The sequence below is a fragment of the Grammomys surdaster genome, unplaced genomic scaffold, assembly GCF_004785775.1.
Source record: "Grammomys surdaster isolate TR1022 unplaced genomic scaffold, NIH_TR_1.0 130, whole genome shotgun sequence".
Taxonomy (NCBI): Eukaryota; Metazoa; Chordata; class Mammalia; order Rodentia; family Muridae; genus Grammomys; species Grammomys surdaster.
In genome coordinates this window covers 3,642,524-3,665,182 of record NW_021604588.1, presented here as the reverse complement: position 1 = coordinate 3,665,182, position 22,659 = coordinate 3,642,524, and positions in this window count along the sequence as shown.

Sequence of the window (22,659 nt, the reverse complement as noted above, 5' to 3'; positions counted from 1 at the left end):
TTTCTCGTTCCAGGGGTTTTTCTTTAGGAAGCTATAAGATTGTCAGCCTTCTTAGTGATAAAAGGAACCAGCTCATGTCTTATCTTTATAAAGCCCATGCTTATTTCAGATTAAGACAGCTAACCTCTCATCCTCTGAAAACTCAGATTGTACATGTCCCTGAATTCTGTCCCCAGAACTTCTCAGAACCTCCTCCTTCGTGGGTATATGAACAATCAATGCCCCCCCACCCGTCCATGCATTCTGGTTTTCAATCTCCTGCATTGTCTGCTAGGAATGACTTTGTCCACTTGACTCACAGTTTTTCTGAAGCAGCACATGAGTTGATTTTCTTTATGAATCTTCTCTTTGTTAGAAACCTTGAATGAGACCTTGTACTTCTCACAGGTCCAGAAACACGTTCCCTTCCATATTCCAGGGACTTTCTATCAGCAGAAATAATCCTCCCATGTTGTTCTCAGCACATGTTTTAATAATCTGCTTCATCCCAATATCTGCTCATTGAAACAGTGAGAAAACCCGTGGGAATTCTTGCTCCAGGAAGGTACTTAGAGGTTGCAAATCAATCACTGAAGATGATAAAGTAGTAAAAATAAAAAAACACAAAAAGACAAATAAAAGATAACTGTGACTATAGTTTAAGGTGATCAGACTGGTGGACATTAAACCAAAGTCCTTTTTAAATTCTCAGTTTCTCAGTCAGTCAGACTGATTAGGAAAGCACAGGAAAGAGGTAGAGTCCAGCCAAGCCTTCAGGCCTCTACAAGCCCAACAAGAGGATTTCAGGAAGCCACACAATAGCATATATGAAATGAAGAATGTCATTACTAACGAAAAGAGAAAAGAAGAGCTGGACAATTCAACTGGCAGGAACCAGCTAGGATAGCTGCGCAAGATGGAGGTGTTTATTAGATTGTGGGGATTCAGGTCATATGGAAAGAGTCTGCAGAAGAGCCAGGAATGATTTGCTAGAACTGTCATTCTTCAAGGAGCTATTGGAGAGAATGGGCTGTGGAGTTTGCTGATGACTAAGTGTTTGCTGTGCTTTCGCTTATGAACTCTGTGAGGGGGACTGTGCAGCTGCTTTGGTTGTAGATGTCTCTGTGCTCTGGTATTGCCCAGCTGATATAAATGATGATTTCTACTATCTCTGCCCTGTAGACTTAATCTGCATCTTGTGGCTCCATTACAGTCTGTTCTTATTCAATAACACAGTCCTCTCCCTGCCCCATATTATAAAATTAAGATATGTTTCTTTAAGGAACATGGAATTACACAATCTGTAACATTATTGTAAAAGTTCTGAATTTCTGTTCAGTGTTTCTACGGAAGGATGATGAATGTGTATATAAATAATTCATATATGTATGCATATGGATGCACAAAATTCATATTATTTTGTGAGTTCAGTTTGTAACAATAGGTACAGGGTGTGAAATTTCTTATTTAGATAAATAGCCTTTAAAACCACACTGAAGAAAAGACTGCAAATTGAAATTCACATAGCATCAGATTAATCATTTTAAAGTGACCAATTCAGTTGCAATTAGTATATTCATATTGTCAACCTCTTTATCTAGTTTCAAACAACTTTGTAATTTCCAGAGAAAACCCAAGTCCACTAGGCAGCCTTTCCTCATTCTCTCTCCCCACGGAGCAGCTGTAAACAACCAATTTGTATCCTGTCTATGCATTTACTATTCTGGATATTTCATATAATGGAATCACAGAACATGCAGTTTCTTGTGCCTGATAACGTTCTTTTAGTAGGCTTTTTGAGATTCCTCTTCATTGTAGCAATTGTTATAATGTTATTCTTTATGGCCAAAGAGCACTCCATCATTTGTGTATACCACACTCATCTCTAGTTATCCATTAGTGGGCTTTAGGCTATTTCTTCCTCTTCAGCTATGAATATGTTTGGGCACCTGCTTTCAGTCCGTTTGAGTGTGCAGCCAGAGTGGGACTGTAGGATCCTCTAGTGATTCTCTGTTTAACATTTAGAACAATTACTAAGCTGTTTCATTGGCTGCTGGGTCATTTCCATCTCTACAAACAGTACATGAAGGTTCTGATTTCTCCACATCTTCACCAGCACTTGTTAACTTTAGCTTGGTTTTTTTTTTTCCATTACAGATGTCCATTGCATCTACTACAGACAGCGAGAAATGGAAACTACATTGTGATAATAACATTATTTCTTTTTATATATTTTTTAATGTTTATAAGTATTTTGTCTGCATGTATGTGCTTGGTATGCACAAAGTTAGAAGGAGTCATCAGATCCTCTGGAACTGATGTTATGGATGTCTATGAACTCTGTGAGTGTTAGGAACCAAATGTAAGTCCTCTACAAGAGCAACAAGTGCTCTTAACCACTGAGCAATGGCTACAGCCCCCAAACCATGAGCTTTCCTACAATGTACTAATCAGTCTGTACCCTATTGTCAGCATTCAGGTGGCTTTGAAATAGTTTTGACTCTAAATAACTATGTGATCAACTCCTTACACAATATATAAATCATTAATTAAATCGCATTGTTCTTTAGCAAAAGTTCCTGAAAGCTAAGGTCTGATCCTGCAGGAAAAAAAAATACCGAGGTATTAAGAGCTGGAGCCAGCACTCAGGTTGCCTAAAGCTCAGCCAGCCATTTTGTTTGCTGTTTTGATAAGTTTGAGTCAGGGTTTTACATGGCAGATATATAGAAGAGTAACTGAAACTCAGGAAAGGCAAAAGCATAGAGTCTGATGCTGCATGGGGCCAGTGCTTTCAAGGACACTTCTAAGCTCACTTTACTCATTCTTCCTTACTTTGGATGGGAAGGAGGCCTGGGCACACAATAGAGCTCTGTGTTCATATGCACTACCTTACACCTAGTTCCATCAACAACTTCACACGTTTTGTGTACTGCCTTCAGCAAAGCCCTCCATGGCTCCATCAATCCTCATGTGCTAAAAGTCTGAGAGAAGTGGGTTCAAATCAATTGCACTTGGTCCATTGCCCTTCTGTGACATTTTCCTCCACTTCCATGGTACTTTTCCACTGTGCTTAGGTAGCAGAATGACAAGCAAACCCAGCCTGTCACTGGTAGCCCTCTATTTAAGTGACATTTTCAATGAGATTCAAGCTGCTGAGAGAGTGAGATCCACTGATACATTTTGAAAATTTTAGTGAGATCTCAAAAAGAAATATATCCAACCACATAAACTGCATAAAACTACAGTCTGTTTCCCCTCTAATTGGTAATAAATGTAAATGTTTAGTTATGCCTGGCTAGGGAGCTATGAACAACACATCTGTCTGACTGCTTTTTCAGTCTTCATGAGGACTGCAACACTTCAACCATCTGCAGCCTACGGAAGAAGGGAGAGAGGAAGAGGAGGAGGAGGAGGAGGAGGAGGAGGAGGAGGAGGAGGAGGAGGAGGAGAGAGAGAGAGAGACAGAGACAGAGACAGAGACAGAGAGACAGAGAGACAGAGAGAGAGAGACAGGGGCTGTAGTAGAGGAAAGGTATTCTAAGAAGAGGATGGGGAATTTATTATTCAACAAATATTTACTGAGCATCTCTCATGGCCTGAGCACACAAAAAAAGGATGCTATTGAGTTTGGAGAAGATAATAAGTCTCCCTCTGTCCAAAGTCTAAATCATCTGGAAGGATGTCAGGCCAATAGAGACAGACATTTCAACTTGATTATTGAAAACAAGTACTGGAAAATGAGTCTTGGTTCCAGTAAGATTAAAAAAAAACAACAACAACAAAAAAGTAAAGAAGTGAAATCCAGCAATAAACACATTCCCTTAACCCCAACAGAGAGCATTTAAGGACTGTGGGAGACCAAGGTCAGCTATTTCTCAAAAGATCTAGCTAGCCAGGCAGGAGAAAGAGAGGAATCAGTCACTGAGGACAGGAGTGTGATGAAGAGGAATGGGGAGAAATAGACAAACGCTGTGGATCTATGTGTTGGGGTCCTTGAGAATCTTAGCAGACTCAGGGTCTGCTCCCATTCTCACACATTAATATTTCATTGAAAGGAATTGAATCTAAGCATTGAGATTTCAAATGTGACTCCTAGACTGGGAATCACTATTCTAAGAACATCGACGAGAAAGGAGCTGCCCCACTCCTTATCCTGCAACAGCTACTACAACGATAGTGTAGAGCAGGACGAAGTCCAGCCTTTTAAGAGTCCTTCTCCGCAAAGAAATGCATCAGAGCAACTATGGTGCCTTTTGCACTGAGGGTAGAGGGACCAAAGGGCTGGAGCTGGGAACTTTTCAGGACCACGAGCCTGGGGTCAGAAAATTGTCTGGGAAACTGTGAAGGAGCCATAAGAAAGACTGATGATAGAAGGTCTCCTTTTGAAGTTATGGCAGATCAAGGGGGGGTGGGGGAGGGAGGAATGGAAGGGGAGAGAGAGTGAGAGGGAGGGAGAAAGAGAATATTTTTTTAAAAGAGGCAAACAAGTAGATAGGAACCCAGACTGCTTGTTAATTAGCATTCTTCAGGGTTCAGACTTACTTGCTTTTGATAAGAAGGCTGCCATGGCTTGTCTTATTCATATGTGTAGCTTCTACTGGAGACTCTGCTGCTGGGCGGGGCAGGGTGTGGTGCTAGAGACCTTGCTGGTGAGTAGGGAAGAAGATGAGGACTACAGGCTTGGCACCATTGCAGAGCCCAGAGCCTCTGCTGTGGGTGTTGGGTGCTGCTGTTGTCTGCTGGGAGAAGACTCAGAGGTTTAGGCAGCACAGCTCTTTCCTTGCCTTTCATGTTAATAGTTGTGCCGAGGCTCTATAGATATTTTACTCCATTCTGCAATACAATCATTAGTAATTGGCAACAATAACAATGCTGAAGATATCTGAGCACTGCATCTTAATGAGTTTTATTGATAACCAGACCAAATGAGTTTACCGGTACCAAGTGTCTTCGCCAATTTTATACAGCTACCACACAGTATTTGAATTAGATAATTTCTTTTTTTTTTTTTAATTCAACTAGTAATTTTTATCACGATAATGACAATCACCAAAGATGAAAGAGAGAGAGGCTCATGGAGCTGTTGTTCTGGAGGCGGGGACGTTCAAGCAGAAGGCTTTATCAGGTGAGTGCCTTGTGCTCTCATGACATTGAAGACAGGACTGTGGACAAGAGTGATGAACAGTCAAATGAGAAAGCAAGGGGGTAAAAGGCAGGGCTTGTCTCAGTCTCTCCTGGAAACCAACTCAATCCCAGGAAGGTAAGATCTCCCCAAAGACCACAGGCTTTGGTTAGGTTAGACCTGCAATGATATAAAGGTCTAATGGTTAGACCTAAAGGCGATGACCTAAAGGTTAAACCTACAGTGACCGAATTGCCTTCTGGGGTGTCAACACTTTTCAACACTGGTATACTGGGGACTCGATCTCCAGCACTTGATTCTGGGGAAGCAAACCAAGTTCAAATCATAGCAGTAAACAGCACAAAATTGTTTTTTGTTTGTTTTTTTTAACCTTTCTCCTTCCTCATAATTACTCCATGAGATTCATTTTAGAATCCCATTTTACAGCTAAGAGCCTGGGTTTAGGAGCAGTTAAGTAATTTTCTAATGTCAGCATTTAGGAAACAGGAATCAATGAAATCAATGTTCTGGTTCCATATGAGGCTTCTTTTAAAAATAATTTTACTACAGCAAGGAAAAAGACAAACAGTCTCTTTTGCCTTTAGAGGCAAGGCTTTCTTGGCAGGCATGGTTTCCAAGTCCTTCAGAGGCATATGGCTGCAAGTTGTCTTTGCTGTGTAGAGAACTGTGATTGTAGTTGTTGGGAATTCTTTCTATGCGGTATTCTCCACAATAATCTCTCCTAAAATATGGAGAAAACTCCTTACTTGAAGTTGAAAATATTAACACATTCTCAATACATTAATTTCCCAGAGTTCTTTAAGAGCACTCATCTGACTATGGAAAAAATGAGAACTTTGGAACTCAGAATCACTTTCTCCCCTATATAATTCTTGTCGAGTTTTTTTAGATTAACAACCTTCTTGTACACTTTATGTGCCTGTCAACAATCCATGGGAAATTCCACCAGGATTATTGGCCATAAATTCCTCAACTTTGCATGTATACCTTGCATTTTATGGCTAACTTCTAACCAGATGAATGAATGAGTTGGAAAGGATTAGCACCATGGACCACAAGGAGTAGTGGAGAAGCTGGGCTTTGTTTGGGGATATCTTGAAGGGAAGACAGAGCTTGAAAGCTGGAAAACGGCAGGACAATCAAGAGACTGAGAAGGGAGGAAGTATCCTAATTTCTCCCAGGGCTTTGGTGACAATACTTTGCGTTATAACTATAGGTGCTTGATGGCTTTGCTCATCTTAATTTCAAATTGGATCTTTATTTTGAATCCCTGAGACATTGCATGGTAGCAGTCTGCATATCATTTGTCTTCCCTCTCTTCTTGGAGGTCCTATCTTGGCAGCACTTGCAGCTGACTTGCAATTATCTTCACTTGCTTTTTAAAGAGGCATTTGACAAGAGTTCCATGGTAAAGAGAAAAAAAATGGTCATTACCCACTTTTCTATGCTTAGCCCAAATAGAAGTGACATCTTAAAGAAGCTTCTTACTATTCCTTAGCCTCCGTTATACCCCGGGCACATCTACGGAGATCACATGCTATGTGGGACACTGTAATAAAGACCCTGGCGGTTGATGGATAAATAAGACCTAAGTCCTGCTTCCAAGTGCATACCCAGTGTTAGTAATAGCACAATGGAGTCTCTGCTCCTTAATTACTATGGATGCAATGCTATGGAAAGTTTGATTACCTTGACCTTGGAGAGCTGAATAACTATCCATCTTATTTAATATCTGTTTAATTACATATAAAAACTTGAGAGATAGCATAAGATTACAGTTCGATCCACAATGAAGTCCTCTTCATATTCCTGTGGGCACATATGAAATTATGCTAGAGATATTTCCCAACCTAAGATTTCAAACCTTAGGAATTTAATGACCAGAAAGTGTAGGCACTTTCATGTTGTCATGTAGGGATGTTCTGATGCTACTTTAGGCTTAGGAGCTCCACATCTAGATTGATTGTTCGGCCTCTCTAACGGGTCCTGTAGATCAGTGAACATTTGTGGAATAGCTAGGGAGTGCTACCCACTTGGTTAGGGGATAGGAGAAGGTGAGAAAATAAAGAAATATTTCCTGTCTTTTAGGCGTTTGCACCTAAATAGTTTTAATAAATGATGCTGGGTGCTTACACAGGGCAACTTTGTAGTAGAAAAGAGGGTTCTTTAGCCTAAACAAAAGGTTCAGAAAGTCTCGCAGGGAAACTATTGACTCTCTAGGCTTTGAGAGTGAGTCCTGGGATATTCTTTCAGTAAAGAAAGGTGTGAAGGGAAGGTCAAGTAAAGCAAAAGGAAAAAGACAAAGAGGACAAAAGTCTGTGTTGTTAGAGAGTGGTTCTAGGTTCCTTATTCTGAATTAAGTGGTGCTCACAAAAAGTCTGAGCATCAGTATAGTGCAGCTATGCTTAGTCATCATGACTCTATCCTAGACTGGACTCGAATAAGGCATTGAGTGAGAATCTCAGTTTAAGATTACAGTCAAGAGGTTCTTGAGACCTGTGCTGATACTGTTAAGATTTTAGTTCTAAGAGGACAAGGAAGGGATCACAAGAGAAAGCATCCATCCAACCATCAGGTTGGAATCCCAGAATGTGTCCAGGCAGCCTGAGAGAAGGCAGGAACAGATCTGCTGTGACCATTGCGAAAGGAGGAAAATACAGTGACTCGGAGATCTGGGGCTTGGATAGACAGACTGTCCATTATTTATAGTTACTGGAAAGAGACGAGAATCTTGGGGATAAAAGGAAGAAATGCCCGTTTGGAATATGTGCTGAGTCCAAGATGTCTAGGAGGCAAGTGCAAAGGAATTGAGTAAGAAACTAGATATATACATCTGCAATTCAGAGGAGAGGCAAGAGCTGGAGGCACAAGCAGAAGCCTTGTTTCCAACCTCACATCTTTTAAATCAGAGCCAGGAAGTAGTAAGCAAGAAGTAAATAATGCATATTCAAGGTTGACTGCTTGTGGGACACGGGAGAGCTATCTGCTCTAGAAGAGAAAGGAAAATCTTTTAAGATTCTTTAAATTCTGCATTACAGTAAAACATTTTAGACCAAGGCAGGAGTTGGCTGTTAATCCCAGCTTGAAAGTATTTTCCCACTACCTATTTTTGGTGGTATTCCATTTATTTTTAGGCATCATTGGAATTAACTCTGTAGAATCTTCTTTTGGAGTTTATCCAGGGGCAGGTGACCTGGATAGTGAAGTATCTGGAAATCCTTTAATAGGAGGATTAATTTAAATACTTGTAGATAGCCAGGACACACACACACACACACACACACACACCACTGGCATAAGTAATAAGACACTTTATATATTTTAGGGACCAATGAAATAATAGACTTATTGAATATAAGCATATCATATCAATAAATATGAATTATATGCAAATAGAGTTCACCTTCACTCAAAAAATAATGATTAAATGCACATGTTTAGTAGCTTTTGTTCTAGATACAAAGATCTAACAAAGCACAAGATAGATAAAGTCCATCTTCTCTCCAAGTTCATGTATTAGTGACGAGGAGACAGATGATCAACAAGATGAATGACTATGTACTGATGACTGCTGTAAGGCGAGGGAAGGAGGGTGATGTATACAGACAGGGTAAGTCCCAGAGACCAAGGAGATGTTTTCAAAGGCAGAGAAGATCTTCAGAATGGGGACCTGGAGAACTCCCTAAAGATGAGAAGAAGGAAATCTTAGCAAAAGTTTTCTGTTCAGGGTAAAAGTTAAGCAAAGATTCCAAAGATCAGTATTGAGCCTGGGATGTTAGGACAAAAAACCTGGCTGGTGTGGTTAAAAGAAATTGAATGGGGAAGGCAATGCCAGATAAAGTTGGTTAGGTAGACAGAGCAAGTTTATACAAGGCTTCCAGGAGCCTATTTGAAGTATGATAAGCAACGACTATGTTAATTTCTAAACAAGCAGGATTTGTCCTGGTAGTGAATTCTCTAAATTATACTGGTGTGTGTGTGTGTGCGTGCTCATGTGTATGTGTAAATGTGTGTATGTGTGTGTTTGTGTTTACATATGTATACTTGTGTGTACATGTTTGTATACATGGTCTGCATATGTTTATTTGTGTATATATGTATGCTTGTATGCAGATGCTTGTATACATTGTGCGTATATGCTTATGTGTGTACGTATGTGTTCAAGTTTATACATGTGTGCATATATGCATACACATGTGAATTTGTGTATATGTATATATGTATGTTTATGTGTTTATATGTGGATGAATGTGTGAACATAATGAAGAAAGGTTGTTGTCAGGAGTCTTTCTCAAAAGTTCTCCATCTTAGTTTTTTTGAGACTAGGTCTCCCATTGAACCTGTGCCTCAGAGATTGGCAAAGGTGGCTAGCTGAGGGATTTTGTCTCTTGCTCCCTAGATCTGGGACAAGCATTTTTCCAACAGAGTCTTCTCCCAGCTCTTGAATTAAACATCACTCCATAACGAGAGGAATGTGGAGTGTGAATACCTCTCTCGAGAGTCACAAGGGGAAAATGACTATGTCTTGGATCAAAGTGATCAACATTGTAGATGAATAAAAGCATGATAAGAAAGTTTGTAAACATAAATGGTAACACTTCATAAAGTAGATGGTGAGAAATCAAGGAAGTGGGGAGATGACTATGACTTGGCTTTCGGTGTGAGTATTCAATGGCTGGTGCTGCCCTTGAGGAAGAGAGAGAAGCTAGGACGGTACAGATTGTGGATGATAGACAGGTTAAAGATAAGGGTTAAGATTTAGTACAGACTCACAAGTTGTCATACTGTGCAGAAATTAGACACAGGAAGTCAGGTCTCAGGGAAGAGGCCCTGGCTGCAGAAACAAGAGAGTAGAAATGAAGAGTAGAAGGAAATCAGAGACCACCAAACTGGGTCTTGAGAGTTTTTAGTATTTGAGCAGAACCAGGGAAGGGAAGCTGAGCTCTTGCCATCACAGTATGAGTGATGGAATTATACATACCAGATGTCATAATTAATACCAAAGGAGAACCTACTTGAAGTAGGGAAACTACTTCATTTATTATATATTATGTGAAAATAGGTTTTTTTCTACTGTAGATGGACTGTCCTGTTCTCTCCTCAATGGGACTGGATAATACTGTTCTGTATATCTTCTCTTCTGAATCTTGGAGGTTAATCTTGTAACTGTAAGGCAAGTGTTCCAGATCAGGCTGGACCCAGGAAAGGACAGAGAGACAGTTATTAGGTGCCTCCAGACTCCATCCTCTTGTCTTAGACACCCCCTGTAGACTCCTTTCCTTAGTGTGAGGGCTTTGCTTTATTCTTGGGTCATTATACTTTTTTATTGTATCTCCAATACTCTTCTCTTCTTTGATTTTATTTGAATTCTCTGTGTTATATATCACCCTCAGACCCACACTAGTCCATTAGTGGTGTCTTTGGTCTTGTTAGGATAAATTATCACTTTCAAGTTTTGGTTGAGTTCTCATCCCAGTGTATTCCAGTTTCTCTCACCTTTCCCCCATCATTACAGCCATGATTAATTCCCAGTTATGAACACAATCCTGTGACTCCTCTATCTGCCACACGGAACCTTGCCTACGACTACAGATCTTTTGAGATTTCAACACCAATTTAGATGTGGACTGTAACAACTTGTAGCCCAATAACTCAGGATGAGAGAGTCATGAATGTCCAGGCTTTAATAGGATGAACCACACTAACAGGGCCTTACAATAAAGAAGGCACCTGCTTTGAATATGAGATGTGGAATGAATGGCCTTTCAGGACATTTTCAGAAACCAAGATATTGGGATGCCTTCAAATGTACCATAAAGAATTGAATCTTACATTCTCCTTTATGGAATAATTTGGAAAGCAAGTATTTCATGAATGCAAGTACACTTTTTTCTCTAGTATCTGACTCTTCTCATTCTGAAATTCTACTTTTACATTCCTCTCATATGTTTTGTTTTAGGTTGATGGAGTTCTTGTTTTGCTGACAAGATATTTTGCTCGAGGCTGGCATATTGCTACTCAGGCATAATTCCAAGTGACAAGATTATACACTGTAGTGTACAGTTTCGTCTGGTCAAAACTGACCTTCTCAATTTCTTTGCATGTAGTGAGCACTCAGAAAACATTTAAGGAATTGAACCGAGGCCTTTAAAGACGTGTTTTCCTTGATAAAACTATAGTTCATGTTGTTGTTTCTTATCAGGATCTAGTAAAGGAGAGAAAAAAGGATGTTCTTGAGCCATACTCTTTCCCTCCTCAGCTACTCACCTACTAATAAGAGGATAGGTTACTGCTTTTCTGCTTGTAACAAGTATGTTGATGAAAATTACAAACAATATGGAGACAGGGAGTGTTTCTTGGTGGGTCCACCATTTGCCACATAAGCATGAGGACCTGAGTTCAGATCCAAGAACCCATGTAAAATGGACACAGTAGCTCACATCTCTAATGTTAGAGCATCTATGTGAGGTCAGAGGTGGAGATAGGAGACTCCTCAGAAGTTTGAAGGTATATACCCTGGCATATGCAACAGTATATAGTAAGAGACCTGTCTCAAAGTGAAGGGCAAAGATTAACACCTGACATTGTCCTCTGACCTTTACATACATGCAGCCAAACCTATACACATAAACACCCCCCCCACACACACACACTATAAAAACTGGAAGTAGATTTGTGACTTTTTGAAATGGTTAAATAGCATCTAGAAAACTTAGTATTAGTATAATCTAGGGACATATCATAACCTTGTCCTCTATTCCTGTCCCAAGGTGACTCTTACCGAGATGTAGACTTGCAGTGGACCAGAATGGGGAAAAATTGAATCTAGACACAAAAGCTCAAGTTTGGTAGTCTGAATGTTTGTCATGCTAGACCCATGCAGGATCTCTAAAATGTTTCAGAGGCATCTATTCTGGGATCTTTATTCTTTGTGTTATAGTTTGTATGACCTACTTCATTCATTTTTGCTACCTGCTAGGGTTTTGGGTGCTTTTAAATGTGTAAGCCTGGTCAAAGACATGGTAGAAGGGAAAATACAGAGGTGCTTAGAGATTGTCATACACAAGTTTTGTTTGGCCTACAACAGCACAAACATCACAAACTTTTAAGGCAGAAACAAATGTAACTATAACCAGTTTATGGAAGAAGCTGGAATGAGAAAAGAAGCAGGCAGGAAGCAACTTTATCTATCACTGCCAAAGTCCTCTCTTCTTTCACATATTCCCCATGGTGTTGCTTTTCCCCACCAAGGGATAATTCTTGGTCTTATGATTATTTTCTTTGTAACACCTATGCATTTATTAAAAACATCTGACTTTTCAAATATTTAAGAGTCAAATCTACTGTGATATTAAAGTGTCCATCTCTAACCCAGTGTAAATAAATATTCCACTGTTCTACCCATTCTCCAGATGGACACTTGCTAAGGTCCAGATCTAGAATGAAGGGATGTGTGACAGACAGCCCATCCACTTCTTTAATCACTGTCTAAATGTTCCTCATAGGCACCTCTAGACCTGAGCTTGTAGGTGAAAGGAGGAAGGGGCTATGGTGTTCTTTGGCTGGTGAGTGTAAACCATGTCCTTGGGTCACCTGTATGTCAGAAGGACAAGCAGCTTTCTCTAGGGGGTTGCTTGGTAAGGTCTTTCATGTGTCTCACCTGGAGGCTTCCCACCTATTGTTCCTACAAATGAGCAGCATCTTCTCCCTGAGGACATTTATGATTCCCTGACCCATCAACAGAGACTTTGTTCTGGAGTACCTCATCTCTTCCAAGTATCCTACAGAAAAAATTCTTTCTAAGATTACTGCAATTCTTTACCCCTAGTGAGATTGCAATATATCAGCAAGGAAAAAAATATTGTGATAGTGTAGATTTAGGGAACATAGGCCATTTTCAGTGAAACTAGCCCTTTGTCCTTGCTCTGTAGATATCTTTAGCCACAGAAGGTAGGCACTGGCTCAGTCTTCCCAGTGTCCAGTGTCTTTTCTCATGGCCTTGAGGTAGGGGAAGCAGCCCTACCCACAGAAATCAGATGAACCTTCCTAAGGTGTTCAGTCTTCACCAACTTCTCCCCATCCCCTTATCTTTCTATAGTCAGGAGATGGGGCAAGAGGGCAAAGCATGTTTTGGTCCCTCTCCTTCCAAATTCTACATGGATGATGCAACACGATACTTCATGTCAGAACACAAGGATCAACTTCAGGGTCTTTTGATAGAATAGGACAAGTTCGAGCTCTTTCTATTCTGAGCTCCACAAAACAAAATCTCTCCTACCAACTGCCAGTCAACCTTCACTTCTGCTTTGTTGCCCCTTGTCTGTGGAATTCTAAAGTCAACTTTTCTTCTCTCTCCTTTGTATTCTCTCTCATTCAGGTGAAACAGTCCCATCGGAATCAAATAAATTCTACAATCCCCCAACTAGGGAAGAAAAAAAAACCTAAACTAATAAGTCATCCCTTAACCTCATATACTTCTCGCATTTTTGCAACAAATTTTCTGCTTTTCTTCACAGTCAGATTTCCTGAAAGGTTTTTCTACACAAACTGTCTCTACTTTCCACATTTCCAATTTACTCTTCTGCCAGAGCTGCCTGACGTCTGCCTCCATCACTCATCAGAAACAGCTGTTGTCAAAGTTAACAACCTTGCATTGCCAGATGCAATTGACGCTGTTCCTTCCTCACCTTTCTCGGTGCTTGGTGCTTCGTCAGCAGAGGATTGACAACTTCCTACTACAATCACTTTCTTCAGTGGTCCCCAGGACACCACGGTGTCCTAATTTCCTCTTGTCTCACCATTTTCTTATTGCTTTTCATCCCTTCTGTTTCTAATGGAGCCAAACTTCCGGCCTTCAGAGCCTCTTTCAGTTCAGCGTGTCTCCTGTTCTGCTTTGCCACACTGTACTTTTCATCTAGTCTAACGTATCACAACCTGATAGTACAACCCAGACTGGCCATGCCAGTGTGCTGGCCTTACACCCCATTGTCTATTTAATGTGGTGTTCTGTAGCCACTGGACTTCATTAAATTGTGGTGCTACCAACTTGTGTGTGTCTAGCTCTGGCTAGACCCATCTTGCCCAATTCCTTTTCATTCCACTTCAAAGCTTGACACTAATGTAGCTCCATCTTTCCTCTCGCAGGCTAGAAAATTAGAACAAGCTCTCACCATTTCTACCTCAGACATCTTGGCTGTCTCTCACACTCTCACTCTGATCCTCACACTTTCCCAATTTCTTCCCAGCCTCCAGAACAAGTTTTAAAATGTGACAATTTTAATATTTTTGCTTTGTTTGATTTAATTTTTTGAAAAAGTCCCAGTCTGTACCCTAAGCTAAACTAGATTTCCTTATGAAACCCAGTTTGGCCTCAAGCTCATGACTATCCTCCTGCCTCAGTCTCCTAGTACAAGCATGAGGCATCATACTTGGTTTTACCTTGCTCTTCTCTGCCTCTCTACATATGATTTCCTCTTACTGCAACTGATGTTGACTTGTTTGCTCTTTAATCCCTGTCATCCTACTGCCCTATAAGTAAGACCCCTGGGGACAGGTAATGTGCCTCCCTTGCTCCTAGCAACATTCTTACCACTTACTTTAAGATCTAGTTGAGAGAAACAGGCAAGAAGTAGATACAGGGGCACCCCACCCACCTGTGGTCTTTCTAATTGCAGTGCTTTTGAATACCATCTCAAAAAAAAAATGCAATGGAACATTGGAACCTTTCTTCCCATAAGATCAAAGGGATGTTTATTTACTATGTACGGAATTCCATTGTCGTCTTTGGAGATATATAATCTACAAAATGTAACGTTTCTCTCTTCAGAGAGCTCATAGCCTCAGCTACAATATATTCAACAAATAAAAAGATAGCATGATGTGATTCCACAAGACATCTCCTATGGAGGAAAGTAAAGCAGGCCAGTGGACTCAGTGGCTCAAAGGAATGTCCTCTCTAAAAGACACATGCACATAGGGATATGTAGAAAGAGCAGTTCCCAGGAGTGTGTATAAGGTGGGAAGACGGTGAGAGAAGGAAAGGGTTTAAGAAGTGGAACTAACAGAAGACCAAGCCCACGAGACTGAGAGGAAAGGAGAGTCTAGAGGCAGTGAGGTTGGAGGGTAGCCAGGGGTCAAGCATGGGGGGGTGGAGAGGACATGGCACACTGTAGCAATTTATTCTAGGTGATATAGTAAACATTGTAGGGATTAAAGCAGGAGGATGGCATGATTTCATTGATACTTCAGACAGACAGTCTCTGGCAGCTTTGAAGGAACTGGCCAGAGGCACCTGGAAATAGAAAGGCCGGCCAGGAGGCTATTATAGTAGTGCAGATGAAAGGTAGGCTGTGGGCATGGGGGAAAAGTGCATCAATGGAAGACATTCTTTGAAGGCAGGATCAAGACAGCCTGTTGGGATGTCTGCTGTACAGAGGGGCATGTCTCAAGCAAGATTCCACTGAGGCCTGAGTAAGTAGTTTGCAAAGAAGTGGGGGCTGGGAGAGGGATGAGGAATCCTATTTTGGCTAGTTCCCACTGTTCTGCAAGCTGGGGTAACTAGCCTGACAATGCACCACTCTTAGGTTCATTGCTATGCCTGATGGCTACAAAGGGAGTTAAGTGTGAACATCAGTGACTGTCCAAGCAAACTCATTACCGAGTTTTAATGACAGCAAGTCTCAGATCGGATTTTACAAAACATGCAGAGATAATGTCTTTAACATATAGGGACAGGGCCATTTGTACACCTGCTCTGGAAGCTTGTTGTCTTCCCAAATCACAGGCCTGCCAGGTGTGCCAACTGCTGCATGGAATGAATCCACTCAGCAGAAGGTAATATCCCAAAGCAGACTCAGCTAGCCAGACATGCTTTGCTTTGCCTCCGCTGGCTAGAAAGAGGGTTGCTTAAGGAATGAGCTGTATGTACTATCCCTAAAGTAAATCCCATAGTCCTTGAGGGATTCAAAATATATGTTTTTATATATAAATGTAAAAAATATATTTTTATGTGGGCAGGTAATGTTCCTAAAAACATCTTCATATCTTGGTTGTCTTTAATTTAATCTACAAAAGCCCATTTCGAGCATCCATTATGCTGATTAACAAGCCACTAATTTCACAAATGAAAACCCAGTTTTGATTCAGCACACTAATTAGCAAAATGTCTGGTGCTGATCAGAGTTAAAGATAGCTGAAGTGCTTGTGGTAGCTGCCTCTTGAGGAAGGCCTTCCTGCAAGGAAGGCAGCTGTAGTGCCAGTTCTTGATTAGAGCAACTGTCTTCACTAACAGTAACAAATACACACCTTGGAGCATGCTCTGCTACATTTTATAAAGCCATGGTAGATACACATGTTGCCTAACATGGAGGCACACAGAGGTATCATGTCGGTCCCTGGATACACAGGGATGCTACTCAGGACTTCAAGGGGACTGTCTTGACTCAACAGGATTTGAATGGCATTTAAAGCTATGAAATTAGATGAGAAGGAAAGAGATTCAAGGACTGTGACCTGGGGTACTTCACACTTAGGAGATAGTTAAAGGAGGTGGAGGTTGCCTAGGAAATCAAGGAGTATCTATTACAGAGGAAAATACCAGCGGAAATGAGAATTTCAAAAGGGAAGACTGACCTTTTGACAAATGTGTCAAATGTTCTGAGGAACGAAGGAATAAGGATTGAGAAACAAACACTGGATTTCCTAGGTGGAAGTCGCTGATGCCTTTCTCTGGGTGGTTCCCGAACAACAGTGTGAGAAGAAAGAATTGAAGGGAGACTTGGGGACAGTTTGGGCCACTAAGAGGAAACATGGAAAGTAATGGTAGCTGAAAACCTAAAGGCAACAAAGAGGTCTTTACTTATAGTGTTTTTATTATATAATGGTGTGTGTGTGTGTGTGTGTGTGTGTGCCTGTGTACACCTGTGTGTATGCATGTGCCTGTATGTCTGTCTGGGTATGTACCACTGTATGCCTACAGTGGGCCAAAGAGACCAGGGGTGTCACATTCTTTGAAGCTGGAGTTACAGGTGGTTGTGAACTGTCAGACATGGCTGCTAGGAACTGAACTTGGGTCCTCCGAGAGAGCAGCAAGTTCTTGAAACCACTGAGCTACCTCTCCAGTCTCACATAGCATGTTGTGATACTGTTAGGACTGACCTACTAAAGAGGAAGAATTAAACAGGAAAGAAGGGCATTCATTCCTGATGCTATGCCATAGGATGGTGTCAGCGCCACCCTACTGAGCAGATTTCCACCCTAGAGTCCACAAAATTCTTTTGTTATCTACTGGTCTATGAGGAATAAGATCCAGAAGAATTCAAATTCTTAAACTAAAAGACCACTTAGAAAGGCATGTCCTAGGCCCTGCATCTCCACACCATAAGCCAAGATAAGAGGCTTTTTCCTCTGCTAACCATTAGCAGTTGGATTTGACCTGAGAAATATTCTAATCGAATAACTTAGGCCTCAGACCAGCCCTGAGTATTAGCAAGTACAGAAAGCGCCTCTAGGAAGATAAGGAGTTGGCCAGTGTCCTCATGGAAAGTGGAGAAGCATGCTACGGGCTATTATCTTGCATCCTCCAGGGAAGAAAAAGTCATATTCAGCCCATCCTGAGTTGGTATTTATGATACTCAAAGCCTCTTACTCAGTGCACTATTATCATTTGAGTAGAAAGAGTACTCCTGAATGCTCCCTTCATACAAGACCTGGTCACCATGCAATTACATCCATCTCTTTACCCAAGGCCATGTGTTCATCATCTGTCTTCAGTATCTTGTTTACATCCCCACAGAATAATTATTGAAACAAAGGTTATGAGCCAATTGATGCATGATTCCCTTGCTAATTTTCATAAAATCCAATTTACTAAATTAATGTTATATTTACTTAAATTTCTTTACATTTCCTGTTCCTTTAAACCATTCCTGCCCCCTCATAATCCCCTTTTCCTTTCATATCCTTCAGATAGGTAGATGAAGGATGAATGGATATATAAGTAAATGATAAATTAATATAAGTAGAAGATGAATAGATAGATGATAAATGATGGATAGATAGATAGAGATGGATAGATAGATAGATAGATAGATAAAGATAGATAGATAGATAGATAGATAGATAGATAGATAGATGGATAGATAGATAGATAGATAGATAGATAGATAGAGACAGGTTTAAATCTAGATTCTGCATATGAGAGACAACATCTTGTCTTTGTGAGTCTGGCTTATTTCAGTCAACATAATAATGTCTAGTTTCACTTATTTTTCCCTAACTGTTAGAACTTTTTAAGTTGAACTAAATGACTTTTGCATTATGAGATGACCATATGTCTTTAAAGATGATAAAGGGTAAAGTGTTATAGGTTGACCGTTAAATTGACAAGAGATAAATTTTATTGTTAACTAGACTTGATTTTTAATCTGCAGGTAGACACAAATCTGAGCACATCTTTGATGGGACATAGAAAGACGATTAATTTCAGGCCTTCCCTGAATGTGAGCAGTATCATCTCATTGACTTGGGTCCTGAACTGAATAAGGAAGAAAGGAAGGAGGCAGCAAGTAGAGCTCCAGTGTTCAGTCCCCTCTGCTTCCTGGATGTGTATGCAAGGTGCCCAGCCTTTTATGTCCATCACTAGATCTTCCCTACCATGATGGACAGTGTCACCTCAAACCATGAGTCAGAATAAATCCCCCTATTTACAAATTCATGTGCCATTTTATTGAAGCACTGTGAAAACTAGCAATTACAAATCTATAGGTCTTTTAAGAATAAGATCATAGCATTTGCAAATAAGAATAAGTCCCTTTCCTTTCCTATTTGTATCCCCTTTAGTCTTATGTCTCTAAAGAGTGAGGATCCTTGTTTTATTCTTGATTTAGAGAAAGTTCTAGATTTTCTTATTTATTGTAACACTGAATACACACACACACACACACACACACACACACACGAACACTTTTTACTGAGCTGAGATATGTTTCTCCTATTCCTATTTTCTTCAGAGCTTTTATCATTAAAGGGCTACATCATTTTGTCAAAAGTCTTCTGTGTGCCTATTGAAAAATCATGTGATTCCTGCCTGAAGTCTATTTACATACACTATTACATTTGCTGGGTTGCATATACTGAACTATCCATATGTCCCTGCGGTGGAACTGACTTCTTTGTATATGGTATTCCCAATGTACAGTTGAATTCAGTTTTCAATTAGTTTGTTGGGAATTTTTATGAATATATCTCCATGTATATTGGTTATAGTTTTCATGTATGTTTTCTTTTTAAAATGACAGAATCAATTATTTTATTGGCTTTTAGTCTCTATTAATTCCTGTTTTATTTTTATTATTCCTTTTTATCTGTAGTTTTGGAATTTGGCTTCTTGTTTCTGTAAAACCTGAGTTACACCATTTGGTTATTTATTTCAGATGTCTCTTGCTTCTTAATGCAAGCAAGTTGTTTTCAATTGTTTCATTCAACTGTGTTCTCATTGAGTCATTTGTTTATTAATTGCTATTTTGAAGTCCTTGTCTTGTGTTTTAATAAAACTGCTTTTGAGGGGAAATATTACAACTGCTATGCTGGCTCCTGGAGGAGTCATATTGTTTTGTTTGTGCATCTTTCTGCTTTTGTACTGGGGTCAAGGATCTGAAGTTATTGCATTTGTGGTATTTCTTCTTTATGTGGATATCTGGCCTTGCCTTGGGTCAGTGGATATTTGGATCTTTGATTGCTGTGTGGACAGGTTGTGGATCAGCAGGGTAATGCTTAGTTTTTGGTCTCAGGATTCATACTCTGACTGATTCCAGACTTGAAGTTCTTCTTTGACCTTAGACTCTATGTAGTTCCAGATCAGTACAATGGGTGGGCAGGAAGATAGGTTAGCATGTGGAGGAAGCTAACTGACTCTGGAAATCTTTCAAGTTGGGTTCAGGGTTCAGCTTCAAAAAGGTGTCAGAGACAGAACTAAGAGCATTCTAGGTCTGGTCACAGATGGCAGTGAGTCCCAAGGGAATGAAGATGGGCTGGAGGGAGATTTAAGATGGCAAGATTGGGGGAACCCTAGGGAAACAAAAATGGAGGAGAGGAAAGAGAATGAATATAGGTCGCCTACCTGGGTACCCCATCAAGTATGGTAGCTGTGGGGTTCTTAGAATAGAGCAGAATGTGATTGCTGGACAGTCACAAAGGAACAGAGACAAATTGGAGGGAACAGCTTAGAAGGATAGCAACAGAACTGGTTTTGGAGACAACACTTGATCTATGTGTTGTCCATGTGTGATGGCGAGTCCCAAAGAGAAGGAAATGGCTTGGAAAGCCAGGCTGAGGCAGACAACAACAGCAGGTCTAAAAATGGCCTAATGAAACCAAAATTCAGAAAGTGAAGGAGGTTACAGGTAACCTACCCTGGTTCCTACCAAGTGTGGTAGGAGTCCCCAGGAGAGAGTGGTTTTCCTAGAAGAGAGAGAGAGAGAGAGAAAAAAAAAAACCCTAATGTCCTTCTGTATTTCTACAAAGACCCACTGTTAATTCAATAATGCATTTTTCACTCTCCAAGTATTTGTGCAGTGTCTGTTGCTATTGGTTTCCACTTTTACTCTACTATCGTCTTGATAAGAAAGGAAATGATTTTGATTCTTTTGACTTACCAATTATTAAGAGGAAGGCAACAGAAAAGAAACAAAAAGAAGAAAATCCTTTTCAAAGAGAACAAGGCTAATAACTAAAGCATATCAATATTTGGGATTAATTAGTGTCTTCAGACTCCATTTCTTATTGCATTGCTACTTGCAACAGGGACAGGAAATTACAGCAAAATTGAAGCAAGTGACTCCTCATGAGGTCTCTCATAGAGTCCAAATGTCTTTTAGTTTCAAGTCTGGCTTCCAAAGCTTACCAGTAATTTGACCTTTCTTCTCTGTGATATGAGGATGATAATATCTCAGCAGGTTGCTTAAGGCTCAAACAAGGTTGAACATAAAAAGCAGTTATCGAAGTACCTGGGTCAGAATAAATTACTAAGATCATGCGGGAGGTGTAGGAGATAAGCAGGTTGTTATATTTTGTTCCTTTTAATTGAGAAAGCTTTTCTTAAGAAAGCAGCCCTCAGCTGTCATTCCCTCGTAGTTAAAATCGTTGATTTCTGTCTCTGCTGGTGTCTGAACTTAGCCTAGATACAGCTGTAGAGATGAAGGCAAGTCATCTCCGTGTTGTGACAGGAGCATTATAATTTTCTAGTTAAGAAAATAAACTGGAAGACAGGAACTAGGAAGCTCAAGTAGGAAAAAAAATAATGGAAATATCTGCTTTCTGGATTCCTCTTCTATTTGGGGCAGTGTTTAAGTTACTAAGTTCTGAATCATTAAGTTACTGAGGTGGATATTACTGCCCTTTGTCACAATAGTGCACCCTCCCCCCTCCACTTAAAGAATGCTTCCTAAAGCTGCTTAAGTAGCTAGGTGCTGAATTTCTAATCCATGACCATTTTATTCTAGACCCAGTGTGGGTGCAAGAGAGCCCGAGTTAAGCTAGGGTCCCAGCACACTGGAGCAGAGGTCTACAGATAGGACGACACAATTCGTTTACTTTTAATTTTTCCTGAATCTCTTCGTAACTTAGTTCATTGCTTGCAGTTGGCGCAATGTAATTCCCTGACAATGTGCATTCAGGCCAGTCTACAGGGAAACCAGAAAAGATGAAGTAGGACTCTTAGAAATCATGTTCTTTACATGAAACTAGATCAGGCAGTGGGAGGGGGTGAGCTGAAAATAGCCTGAGGGAGTGAGAGACAAGCCTGTGAAACAGTGAGAGGCAGGCAGAGACAACTGAGATTAGCAGGGAGAGGGCACTATGCAGAGAGAAGGGAAGACATGGCATGATTTTTTCTTCCCTAGGATTCTGTTAAATCATCCACTCATTCCCCAAGGCAAAAATTCATTCCCCAAAAGGCAGAGTGTTTTAAATTATGTCAACTTAGTTAAAGTACTGTCCCTTTGGAAGACTATCTGCCCCAGCAGAAACATCCATTATCTGAAGGAAAATAATCAATCATTCCATCAATAAATGCACAATAGATAACACTTATCTCCAGATTTTTAATTAAAGTGTTCTTATTATATAAAATTCAAAATGTACAGAAAAGTCTAGTGACGAAAATCATTCATTCTGTTTCATAGGTATTACTATTAATAGCATTCATATACTTAGATTTTCTGTTAGATAAGTAACATAAAGACTCTTTATCTCTCACACATACACATAAACACACACACACACACACACAAACATCCCCATTTATGATGTTTCAAGGTAACAAAGTAACAGAAACAAAATCCTATTTATTAAAATACATATATATGTATACTATATATGTATACATATATAATATATATTATTTACATATATACATACATATATATGTGTGTGTATGCATATGCATATGTACATATACATATACATATACATATACATATACATATACATATACATATACATATACATATACATATACATATACATATACATATACATAT